The sequence below is a fragment of the Rattus norvegicus genome, chromosome 16 (genome assembly GCF_021556685.1).
Source record: "Rattus norvegicus strain SHRSP/BbbUtx chromosome 16, alternate assembly SHRSP_T2T, whole genome shotgun sequence".
Taxonomy (NCBI): Eukaryota; Metazoa; Chordata; class Mammalia; order Rodentia; family Muridae; genus Rattus; species Rattus norvegicus.
In genome coordinates this window covers 34104981-34118704 of record NC_141549.1, presented here as the reverse complement: position 1 = coordinate 34118704, position 13724 = coordinate 34104981, and the positions used below count along the sequence as shown (strand labels likewise).

General features: G+C 38.6%; 1 protein-coding gene; it reads right to left on the bottom strand.

Moving 5' to 3' along the window:
• Window positions 1-13724, bottom strand: part of Erich1 (glutamate-rich 1) — a gene marked incomplete at its 5' end in the record, with an annotated part of 52793804 nt that overhangs the window by 49545659 nt on the left and 3234421 nt on the right.

Genomic DNA, 13724 nt, shown 5'->3' with positions numbered 1-13724 from the left:
CAGAAAATTGGACATTGCACTACCTGAGGACCCAGCTATACCTCTCTTGGGCATATACCCCAAGATGTTCCAAAATACAACAAAGACCCATGCTCCACTATGTTCACAGCAGCCTTACTTATAATAGCCAGAAGCTGGAAAGAACCCAGATGCCCTTCAACAGAGGAATGGATACAGAAAATGTGGTACATCTACACAATGGAATATTACTCAGCTATCCAAAACAATGACTTAATGCAATTCATAGGCAAATGAATGGAACTGGAAAATATCATCATGAGTGAGGTAACCCAATCACAGAAAAACACTGAATGATAAGTGGATATTAGCCCAAATGGTTGAATTACCTTAGATGCACAAAACACATGGAACTCAAGAAGGATGACCAAAATGCAAATGTTTCATTCCTTCTTTAAAAGGGAACACGAATACCCTTAGGAGGGCATAGGGAGGTAAAGTTTAGAACAGAAGCTGAAGGAATGCCCATTCAGAGCTTGCCCCACATGTGGCCCATACATATAAAGCCACCAAACTAGATAAGATGGATGAAGCAAAGAAGTGCAGGCTGACAGGAACTGGATATAGATCTCTCCTGAGAGACACAGCCAGAATGCAGACAATATATAGGCGAATGCCATCAGCAAACCACTGAATTGAGAATGGGACCTCTTTTGAAGGAATCTGAGAAAGGACTGAAAGAGCTGAAGGGGCTTGAGACCACATATGCACAACAATGCCAACAACCAGAGCTCCAGGGACTAAGCCACTACCCAAAGACTATACATGGACTGACCCTGGGCTTCAACCTCATAGGTAGCAATAAATAGCCTAGTAAGAGCACCATTGGAGGGCGAAGTCCTTGTTCCTGCCAAGGTGGACCCCCAGTGAATGGGATTCTTGGGGGTAGTGAAGTAATGGGGGGGGGAGGATTAGGAGAGGAACAACCATATAGAGGGGAGGTGGAGGGGTTTAGGGAATTTTGGCCTGGAAACTGGGAAAGGGAATAACATTTGAAATGTAAACAAGAAATACCCATTTTATGAAGATGAAGAAAAAAAGAATATTTATAACAACCTGTAAATGTGCAGAGAGGAATCTTAACATCAACCTCCATAATCTCTCTGCCTCTCTGACTCACTCTAGTCTCCTGCTCCCTCTAATACTTTTCTCCTGCCCATCCTTCATTCTCATCCAATGACAGGCCTCGTTTTATCTTGTACCTGCCTATACCTGCGTGATGACATCATCCTACAGGGAGAATGTCTTGTTCCTGATTTTAGTAGGATTGCTTCAAGTATCCCTCCATGTAATTGGATATTGGCTGTTGGTTTGCTATGTATTGCTTTTATCATATTTAGATATGGGCCTCGAATTCCTGATCTCTCCAATACTTTTAACATAAAGAAGTGTTAAATTTTGTCAAATGCTTTTTCAGCATCTAAGGAGATCATCATGTGATTTGTTTTCCTCTTGGAGTTTGCTTATATAGTGTATTGCATTAATGGATTTTCATATATTGAACCAACCTTGCATCTCTGGGATGAAGCTTACTTGACTGTGGTGAATGGTTTTTTGATGTGTTCTTGAATTCGATTTTTGTGAATTTTACTGAGTATTTTTGCATCAATAGTCATAACTGAAATTGGTATGAAGTTCTCTTTTTTGATTGTGTCCTCGTGTGATTTAGGTGTTAGAGTAATTGTGGCTTCATAGAATTAATTAAGTACTGTTCCTTCTCTTTCTATTTTATGGAATATTTTAAGGAGTGTTGGTATTGACTCTTCTTTGAAGGTCTGGTAGAATTCTGAACTAAAACTATCTGACCCTGGACTTTTTTTGGTTGGGAGATTTTTAATGAGTTCTTCTATTTCCTTAGGGGATACGGGTCTGTTTAGCTAGTTTACCTGCTCTTGATTTAACTTTGACATGTGGTATCTTTCTAGAAAACCATCCATTTCATCTAGATTTTCCAGTTTTGTTAAGTATAGGCTTTTATAGTAAGATCTGATGATTTTTTAAAAATTTCTTCCCTTTCTGTTGTTATGTCTCCCTTTTCATTTCTGATTTTGTTAATTTGGATACTGTCTCTGGGTCATTAATTTAGTTTGGCTAGGGGTTTATCTATCTTGTTGATTTTCTCAAAAGAAGCAGCTTTTGGTTTTCTTGGTTCTTTTTATTGTTCTCTTTGTTCCTGTTTGATTGAATTGGGCCCTGAGCTTGACTATTTCTTTTCCTCTACTCCTCTTGGGTCTGTTTGCTTCTTTTTTTCTAGAGCTCTCAAGTATTCTGTTAAGTTGTTCGTGTAGGATCTCTACAATTTCCTTACCAGGACACTTAGTGCTATGATTTTTCCTCTTAGCACTGCTTTCATTGTATCCCATAAGTTTGGGTATGCTGTGTCATAATTTTCACTGAATTCCAGGAAGTCTGTAATTTCTTTCTTTCTTTCTCCCCTGACCAAGTTATCATTGGGTAGTGAGTTGTTTAGTTTCCATGGGTATGTGGATTTTCTGTTGTTTTCATTGTTATTGAAGTCTAAACTTAGTCCAAGGTGACCTGATAAGAAGTATGGGATTATTTCTATCTGCTTGTATCAGTTGAAGCTTATTATGTGACCAATTGCATTGTCAATTTTAGTGAAGGTACCATGAGGTGCTGGCAAGAATTTATTCTTTTGGTTTTGAGTGAAATGTTTTGTATATATTTGTTAAATCCATTTGGTTTGCAACTTCTATTAGTTTCAACATGTCTCTGTTTAGTGTCTGTTTGAATAAGCTGTCTATTAATGGGAATGTGGTGTTGAGGACTCCCACTATTATTGTGTGGGGTTCAACGTGTGTTTGGAGATTTAGTAAAGTTTCTTTTATGAATGTGGGTGCCCTTTCATTTGGCGCATAGATGTTCAAAATTGAGACACTCTCTTGATGGATTCCTCCTTTGGTGAATATGAAGTGTCCTTCTTCATCTCGATTGATAACTTTTGGTTGAAAAGTCTATTTTATTGGATATTAGAATGTCAACTCCAGTTTGTTTCTTGCAACCATTTGCTTGGAAATTTTTTTCCAGACTTTAACTCTGAGACAGTGTCTGTCTTTGTTATTGAGGTGTGATCTTGTATACAGCAAAATGTTAGATCCTTTTTGCATATCCAATCTGTTAGTTTATGTCTTTTTATTGGGGAATTGAGTCCATTGGTGTTGAGAAATATTAAAGACAGTTGATGGTTAGTTTCAGTTATGTTTGTTGTTGTAGGTTGCACTATATGCATGAGATTCTATCCTTCTTGCTTTGTTGTGAGATGATTAATATCTTGTGTTTTCTTTGGTGGCGGTACCCTCCTTGTGTTGGAATTTTCCTTCTTGAATCCTCTATAGGGCTGGGTTGGTAGATAGATATTGTGTAAATGTGGTTTTTGTCCTGGAATATCTTGGGTTTTCCATCTATGTTGATTGAGAGTTTTGATGGGTATAGTAGTCTGGGCTGGCATTGTCTTCCCTTAAAGTCTGCATGACTTCTGTCCAGACTCTCTGACCTTTAGTGTCTCTGTTGAGAAGTCTGATGGAATTCTGATAGGACTGCCTTTATATGTTACTTGGCCTATTCCCCTTACTGCTTTTAATATTCTTTCTTTGTTCCATGCATTTAGTGTTTTGATTATCATATGATGAGATGACTTTCTTTTCTGATCCAATCTATGGGCAGTAACACATAGATTGCAGCAGATCTCGTGTGAGACCTTCAGACTGTGATATTCTATAGGCTTCTTGTATATTTTTGGCCATCACTTTTTTTAGGCTATGGAAGCTTTCTTCTGTGATTTTGTTGAAGACATTTTCGGGTCCCTTGAGCATGGAATATTCCCTCTCTTCTATTCCTATTATTCTTAGATTTGGTCTTTTCATTGTTTCCTGAATTTCCTGGATGTTTTGAGTTAGGAGTTTTTTATGTTTTAAATATTTTTGATAGTTGTGTCAATATCTTCTATGGTATCTTCTACACCTGAGATTCTCACTTCTATCTCTTGTATTCTGTGGTTATACATGTATAATTTATGACGTCTTTCTTATGTTTTCCATTTCCTCCTTTTGTGTTTTCTTTATTGTTTATACTTCCACTTTTATCTTGGACTGCTGTGTTCAATTTGCTTCACTTGATTGATTGTGTTTTCCTGTATTTCTTTACGCTTTTTGTTTCCTTTTTTAGGGTTTCTCCCTGTTTACCTGTGTTTTCTTATATTTCTTTCATTGAGTTATTTATATCTTACTTATAGGACTTTATTATCATCATGGGATAGGATTTTAGGTCAGCTTTCTTATTTTCAGGTGTGTTGGTGTATTCAGGGCTTGCTTTGGTGAGATAACTGGTTTCTGATGATGCCAAAGTGTATTGGCTTCTGTTGCTTATGGTCTTGTGCTTGCCTCTCACCACCTGGTTATCTCTGGTATTAGCTGGTGGTGTTATCTCTGGGTGACTCTGTCTGGAGCTTGTCTCCTGTGTCACTGGGTTGCAGGAAGTCTTTTGGTTGGCCTGTGTCTCTCGCTAAAGCAGACCTCCTGTTAGGCCTTCAGGCTGTGGGGTCTGCTGAGGGGCATATATGCCAGTAACCCACTGCCTTGGTTGCAGCAGATCTCTTGGGAGACCTTCAGACTCTGGTGTCTTCAAAGGAGCCCACATCTAGTGATGTGCCCCAGTAGAAGGAAGAGTCCAGAAGGGATATAGAATTTGGGGGTAAGGGATGATGGGTTCTGAGTCTGCTGGGTTTCTTAGCATTCCCAGCTGCTGTGGTTGTTTAGGAGCGTACCTTATTTATTGCCCTGTGTGCAGCAGAATTATTGGGAGGCCTTCAGAAGAGGAGCAGACATACTGATGATTTGACCCAGCAGAAGATGCAGATCAGGAGTTGGGGTGTAATCGGGTGTATGTGGGGTGGGGGTATGCTTGGGAGGTGATAGGTCCCAAGTCGGCTGGGCTTTTCCAGATACCCAGATGCTATGTTTGGGAGGGTCCCTTACCTATTACCCTGCATGCAACAGAGCTCCTGTAAGGCCTTCAGATTGTGAAGTCTTTTGAGAAGCAGCCATAATACACACACACACACACACACACACACACACACACATATATATTTTCATTTTCCATATATCATTTGAAAGATTTTTAGTAGTTTCCATTTGCTAGCTACTGTGAATAGAGTAGCACTGACCATAGTTAAGCATGTAATTGTGGAGTCCAATGTCAATCCTTTGAGAAAATACTGAGATGTAGGATAACTAGGTCATATGGAAGATTTATTTTTAGCTTTTGAAGGTTTTTCATACTGAATTCCAAAATGCTTAGACCAGTTTGCAATCATCCAACTTGGGCTACCTCTTCACTCAATTAATTGTTTTCTTTAGTTGTACAAAATCTTTTTAGTTTTATGAAGGCTTACCTATTGATCATTGCTCTAAATTCCCAAGCAAATGGTGTCCTATTTGTAAAGTCCTCTCCTACACCCACATCCTGTATGGTACTGCCTGTGTTTTCTCCTAGCAGTTTTTATACTTATACACAGATCTTCTATATAGACAGATAAATGAGAGATATAAAATAAACTTTCTATATACCAACAGTAAATATACAGAGAAAGAGGTCATAGATACCCCTAACAATAACCTCAAAAAAGAAATGTGTAGAAATAGACCTAACCAAATGCTAGAAAAACTTCTACAATAAGGACTTTAAATTGCTCAAGGAAGATATAGAGAAAGCACTAGAACATGAAAAGACATCCCATGCTAGTAGATTGGTAGAATTCATATTATGAAAACGATCATTCTACCAAAAGACATTTTTAGATTCAAAGCAGCTCCAGTGAAAATCCAAATCTTATGCTTCAGAGAAATAGAAAAACTATTCTAAAATCCACTTGGAACTACAATCAACTCCAAGATAACTAAAAGATTCTTTATAACAAGAACAATGTTGGAGGGACTCCATAACATTCTAGACTTCAAGACATATTACAGAGTCATTGTAATAAAAACAAATATGTTGCAAATGCACACACACACACACACACACACACACACACACACACACACACACACACACACACAAAGACATGTAGGCCAATGGGATAAAATCAAAGACCTAAACATGGGTATACATAACTATAGCCATCCAATATTCAACAAAGATGCCAAAAACACATGAAAGAAGAGAAAGTATCTTCAAGAAATGTTTCTGGGAAAGCTGGATGTCTGTAGAAGAATGAAATTAGACCTGTATCTATCACTAGGCACAAACCTAGTTCCCAGTGACTCAAAACCTAACTGTGAAGCCTAAAACTACTAGAAGAAAACATCAGCAGCACCCTACATAGTATAGCTGTAGGAAAAGACATGCTAAGTAGGACCCCACTTACCCAGGAATTGAGGTGACAATTGACATGACTTCATATAACTCAAAAACTTCTCTATAGCTAGAGAAACAAACTATTGAATTAAGAAGTCCACAGACAGAAATCCTGAGGTCGCAGGACAGACGGCTATCTCTGTACACCTTGGACTACATCCCTGGTCCAAGGGGAAACTGCACAGTGCCTCTGGACAGAGGGATATAGGAACAGACAGCCGCCAGTACCCACGCTTTTGGTCTGCACCCAGGACCGAACTGATCCCGCCAGCTCCCTGCACCCAAATCCCATGGAGGAGAGAGCTGGAACCTCAGAAGTGTGGATACTCCTGAGAAGTCAGAGGAGAATACCCTCTGCCCACAGTCCAGACCCAAGAGGGAATTGCATAGTGCCAACTGTGCCCGCTGGGTACAAGGACCTACACAAGCAATCAGGGGCAGGACCCTTTGATTCCTGCCCATGCCTAAGGCTGGAAGAAAGTCTCCAGGAGTGCTGCCACAGCTGAGAGCAGAGCACCTCTTCTCAGGAAAGGATGAAAGAACACAGGAAAACAGTTCTACAGGAGTGCTGATATAGAGGCCTACAGCAGGGTCAATTCATTCCCAGAACCAGCAAGACAAGCAAACACCAGAGACAACCCAATGGCTAGAGGCAAGCGCAGGAACCTAATCATCAGAAACCAAGACTACTTGTCATCATCAGAGCCCAGTTCTCTCACCAAAGAAAATACTGGATATCCAAACACACCAGAAAAGCAAGAGTTATATTTGAAATCACATTTTTGATAGTGATGGAGGACTATAAGAAAGAACTCCCTTAGAGAAATGCAGGAAAGTACAAGTAAACAAGTAGAAGCCCTTACAGAAGAAACACAAAAATCACTGAAAGAATGACAGGAAAAAACAACCAAACATGTGAAGGAATTGAAAATGGAAGTAGAAACAATAAAGAAAGCACAAAGGGAGACAACCCTGGACTTAGAAAACTAGAGGAAGAGACAGGAGCTGTAGATACAAGCATCACCAACAGAGTACAAGAGATAGAGGAGAGAATCTCGGGGGCAGAAGATCCCATAGAAAACATCAACACAACTGTCAAAGATAATGTAAAATGCAAAAAGCCCCTGGCCCAAAACATACAGGAAATCCAGGACACAATAAGAAGATCAAACCTAAGAATAATAGGTATAAAAGAAAGTGAAGACTCCCAAATTAAGGGGCCAGTAAATATATTCAACAAAATTATAGAAGAAAACTTCCCTAACCTACAGAAATAGATGTCCATAAACATACAAGAAGCCTACAGAATTCCAAATATTTTGGACCAGAAGAGAAATTCCTCCTGTCACATAATAGTTAAAACACCAAGTGCACAAAACAAATAAAGAATATTAAAAGCAGTAAGGGAAAAAGGTCAAGTGACATCTAAAGGCAGACCTAGAAGAATTACACCAGACTTCTCACCAGAGACTATGAAAGTCAGAAGATCCTGGACAGAAGTCATACAAACCCTAAGAGAAGACAAATGCCAGCCCAAGTTACTGTATCCAGCAAAACTTTCAAATAACATAGATGGAGAAACCAAGATATTCCATGACAAAACCAAATGTACACAATATTTCTACAAATCCAGCCATACAAAGGACAATAGATAGAAAACACCAACACAAGGAGAGAAACTACACCATACAGAAAGCCAGAATATAATTTCCTTGCAATGAAACCAAAAGAGAGACAAATAAACAAAATTCCACCTCTAAAAAAGAAAATAAAAGGAAGCAACAATCACTATTCCTTAATATCTCTCAACATCAACGGACTCAATTCCCCAATAATAAGACATAGACTAAAGGACTGGATACGTAAAGAGGACCCAGCATTTTGCTGCATGCAGGAAACACACCTCAGAGGAAAAGACAGACACTACCTCAGAGTAAATTACTGGGAAACAACTTTGCAAGCAAATGGCCCAAAGAAACAAGCTGGAGTTGCCATTCTAATATCAAATAAAATTGACTTTCAGCCAAGAGCCATTAAAAAAGATAAGGAAATACAATTCATATTCATCAAAGGAAAAATCCACCAACATGAACTCTCAATACTAAATATCTATGCTCCAAGTACAAGGGCACCTATGTTCCTAAAAGAAACCTTACTAAAGCTCAAAGCACATATTGCACCTCACACGATAATAGTAGGAGATTTCAACACCCCACTCTCATCACTGGACAGATTATGGAAACAGAAATTAAACAGAGACAGAGAAACTAACAGAAGTTATGAACCAATTGGATTTAACAGATATTTATAGAATATTCCATCCTAAAACAAAAGGATATTCCTTCTTCTCAGCACCTCATGGAACCTTCTCCAAAACTGACCATTTAATTGGTCACAAAAGAGGCCTCAACAGATACAGGAAGATAGAAATCATCCCATGCATCCTATCAGATCACCACGCACTAAGACTGGTCTTCAATAACAACAATAATGAGAGAAATCCACATATACATGGAAGTTGAACAATTCTCTACCCAATGACAACTTTGTCAAGGAAGAAATAAAGAAAGAAATTAAAGACTAATTAGAATTTAATGAAAATGAAGATACAACATACCCAAACTTATGGGACACAATGAAAGCAGTACTAAGAGAAAAACTCATAGCTCTGAGTGCCTGCAAAAAGAAACAGGAGCAAGCATATTTCAGGAGCTTGACAGCACACCTTAAAGCTCTAGAACAAAAAGAAATAAATAAACCCAAGAGGAGTAAAATGCAGGAAATAATCAAACTCAGAGCTAAAATCAACCAAGTGAAAAAGAAAAGGACAATACAAAGAATCAACAAAAGCAGGAATTGGTTCTTTGAGAAAATCAACAAGATAGATAAACCCTTAGCCAGACTAACCAGGGGTCTCAGAGAGTGTGTCCAAATTAAGAAAATCAGAAATGAAAAGGGAGATATAACAACAGAATCTGAAGAAATTAAAAAACATCTGATCCTACTACAAAAGCCTATATTCAACAAAACAGGAAAATCTGGAGCAAATGGATAATTTTCTAGACATATACCAGGTACCAAAGTTAAATCAGGAGCAAATAAATCATTTAATCAACTCCATAACTCTTAAAGAAATAGAAGCAGTTATAAAAGGTCTCCCAACCAAAAAGAGCCCAGGTCCAGATGGGTTCAGTGCAGAATTCTATCAGACCTTCATAGAAGACCTCATACCAATACTGTCCAAACTATTTCACAAAATTGGAACAGATGCAGCACTAACGAATTCCTTCTATGAAGCCACAAATACTCTTCTACCAAAATCACACAAAGACCCAACAAAAAAGAGAATTTCAGACCAACTTCCCTTAAGAATATTGACATAAAAATACACAATAAAATTCTTGCAAATTGAATCCAAGAACACATCAAAACTATCATTCATCATGATCAAGTAGGCTTCATCCCAGGGATGCAGGGATGGTTTAATATGTGAAAATCCATCAATGTAATCCACTATATAAACAAACTCAAAGGTAAGAACCACATGGTCATTTCATTAGATGTTGAGAAAGCATTTGACAAAATTCAACACCTCTTCATGATAAAGGTCCTGGAAAGATGAGAAATTCAAGGGCCATATCTAAACATAGTAAAAGCAATATACAGCAAACCAGTAGCTAACATCAAACTAAATGGAGAGAAAGTTGAAGCAATCCCACTAAAATCAGGGACAAGGCAAGGCTGCCCACTCTCTCCCTACTTATTCAACATAGTACTCGAAATCCTACCCAGAGCAATCAGACAGCAAAAGGAGGTCAAAGGGATACAAATTGGAAGGGAAGAAATCAAAATATCACTGTTTCCAGGTGATATTATAGTATACAAAAGCGACCCCAAAAGTTCCACCAGAGAACTACTTAACCTGATAAACAACTTCAGCAAAGTGTCGGGGTATAAAATCAACTCAAGCAAATCAGTAGCCTTCCTCTACTCAAAGAATAAAGAGGCTGAGAAAGAAATAAAGTAAGTGACACCCTTCACAATAGTTCCAAATAACATAAAATATCTTGGTGTGACCTTAACCACACAAGTGAAAGATCTGTATACAAGAACTTCAAATCTCTGAAGAAAGAAATTGAGGAAGCTCTCAGAAGATGGAAAGATCTTCCATGAACATGGATTGGCAGGATTAATATAGTAAAGACGGCCATTTTGCCAAAAGCAATCTACAGATTCAATGCAATCCCCATCAAAATTTCTACTCAATTCTTTACAGAAATAGAAAGAGCAATTTGAAAATTCATTTGGAATAACAAAAAACCCAGAATAGCAAAAATTATACACAATAATAAAAGAACTTCTGGGGGAATCAGCATCCCTGACTTCAAGCAGTATTACAGATCAATAGTCATAAAAAACCTGTATGGTATTAGTGCAGAGACAGACAGGTAGATAAGTGGAACAGAATTGAAGACCCAGAAATGAACCCACACACATACAGCTACCTGATATTTGACAAAGGAGCTAACACCATCCAATGGAAGAAAGAGAGCATTTCCAACAAATGGTGGTGGTTCAACTGGAGGTCAGCATGTAGAAGAATGCAAATCGATCCATTCTTATCACCCTGTACAAAGCTTAAGTTCAAGTGAATAAAGGACCTCCACGTCAAACCAGATACACTCAAACTAATAGAAGAAAAAGTGGGGAAGAGTCTTGAACACATGGGCACTGGAAAAAGTTTCCTGAACAAAACACCAATGGCTTATGTTCTAAGATCAAGAATCGACAAATGGGATCTCATAAAACTGCAAATCTTTTGTAAAGCAAAAGACACTGTCATTAGGACAAAACTCAACGAACAGATTGGGAAAAGATCTCTACCAATCCTACATCTGATAGAGGGTTAATATCCAAAATATACAAAGAACTCAAGAAGTTAGACTTCAGGGAGCCAAATCATCCTATTAAAAAATGGAGTACAGAGCTAAACAAAACATTCTCAGCAGAGGATTATCAAATGGCCAAAAAAAGCACCTAAAGAAATGTTCAACATCTTTACTCATCAGGGAAATGCAAATCAAAACAACACTGAGATTCCACCTCACACCAGTGAGAATGGCTAAGATCAAAAACTCAGGTGACAGCAGATGCTGGCGAGGATGTGGAGAAAGAGGAACACTCTTCCATTGTTGGTGAAATTGCAAAATGGTACAACCATTCTGGATTCAGTCTGGAGGTTCCTCAGAAAAATTGGACATTGCACTACCTGAGGACCCAGCTATACCTCTCTTGGGCATATACCCAAAGATGCTCCAACATACAACATAGACACATGCTCCACTATGTTCATAGCAGCCTGATTTATAATAGCCAGAAGCTAGAAAGTACCCAGATGCCCTTAAACAGAGGAATGGATTAAAAAAATGTGGTACATCTACACAATGGAGTACTACTCAGCTATCAAAACAATGCCTTCATGAAATTCATAGACAAATGGAATGAACTTGAAAATATCATCCTGAGTGAGGTTACTCAATCACAGAAAAACACACTTGGTATACACCCACTGATAAGTGGATATTAGACAAAAAGATCAAATTTCCCAAGATGCAATTTCTAGACCACAGGAAGTTTTAGAAGAATGACCAAAATGCAGATGCTCCCACTCCTTCTTAAAAGGGGGGAAATAATCATAGGAGGGGATATGGAAGCAAAATTTAGAGCAGTGACACAAGGAATGGCCATTCAGAGACTGACTCACATGTGGCCCATAGATATACAGCCACTAAAACTAGATAAGATCAATGAAGCTAAAAAATGCATGTGGAAAGGGACTGGATATAGACCTCTCCTGAGAGACACCTCCAGAGCATGTCAAATACAGAGGTCAATAATAGCAGCAACCACTAAACTGAGAACAGGACCCCTTGGGTGGAAATAGGGCAAGTATTCAAAGAGTTGAAGGAGCTTGCAACCCCATTAAAACAACAATGCCCACCAACCAGAGCTTCCAGGGTTAAACCACTACCGAAAGACAATACATGGACTGACCCAGGGCTCCAACTGCATGTGTAGCAGAGAATAGCCTTGTTGGGGCACCAGTGGAAAGGAAAGCCCTTGGTCTTGCCAAGTTGTACCCCCAGTGCAGGGGAATATGGGGGAGGACAATAAGGGGGATGTATAGGAGGAATACCTGTATGGGGGATGGGGAGGGGAGGGAATGGGGGCTTATGGACAGGAAACTTGGATGGAGAATAACCTTCGAAATATAAATAAAGAAATATATAATAAAAATTTTTAAAAAAGAAGCCCACAGAATGAAAGATAATCTTTGCTAGTTGTACATCTGATAGAAAATTAATATTTACAATATATAAATAATTCAAAAACCAAGCAAGCATCCATTCAACAACTGGGTGGTGTCTGAACAGAGAGTTCTTAAAAGAAAAAATAAAATGGCTAAGAAATACCTTAAAATATGTTTGCAATCAATAGCAACTAGTGAAATGCAAATGAAATCAACTTTGAGACCTAACTTATCCCAGTCAGAATGCCCCAGATCAACAAAGCAATGAACTGTAGAAGCTGAAGAAGATGAGAGGAAAATAAAATGTTTGTCCACTGGTCCTGATATTTCTCATTGATCTTTATCTGCATGCTTTAAAAATCAACATCAAAGACATTTTGAAATTGACTTTTCTTTTTCTGTGTGTGTGTGTATGCATATTTGAGAGTGTGTTTATCCATGTGTGTGCACATGTGTGAATGTGTGTGTGTGAGAGTATGCATGTGAATCTGTGTGGTTGAGTGTGTATGTGAGTGTGTGTGTGTGTGTGTGTGTGAGATAGATAGATAGAGAGAGAGAGAGAGAGAGAGAGAGAGACTGTGTATAAGAGTATGCGTTTAAGTGTGTGTGTGAATGAGAGACTGCATGTGAATGTGTGTGGTTGAGTGTGTATGTGTGTACATGTGTGTGAGCCTATATGTAAGTGTGCATGTATATAGTTGTATATGAGTGTGTGTTTAAATGTATAAGTAATGTATAAGTGTGTAAGTATATATGTGTGAGTGTAAGTATGTGTGTTTGAGAGAATATACGTGCATGTCATTGTGTGTATGTAGCTGTGAGTCTGTGTGTTGTGTGTATCTATGTGTGTCTATGTGTATTTGTGAGAGTATGTGTGTGAATGTATGTGTGTGTGCACATGAGTGTGTCTGCATGAGGGAGAGATTGACAGTGTGTGTGTGTGTGTTGCATGTATGCATGTATGCCAGCACATGCAGGTGGCACATGAGACATTTATTGTGTCCTCTATCACTCTCTG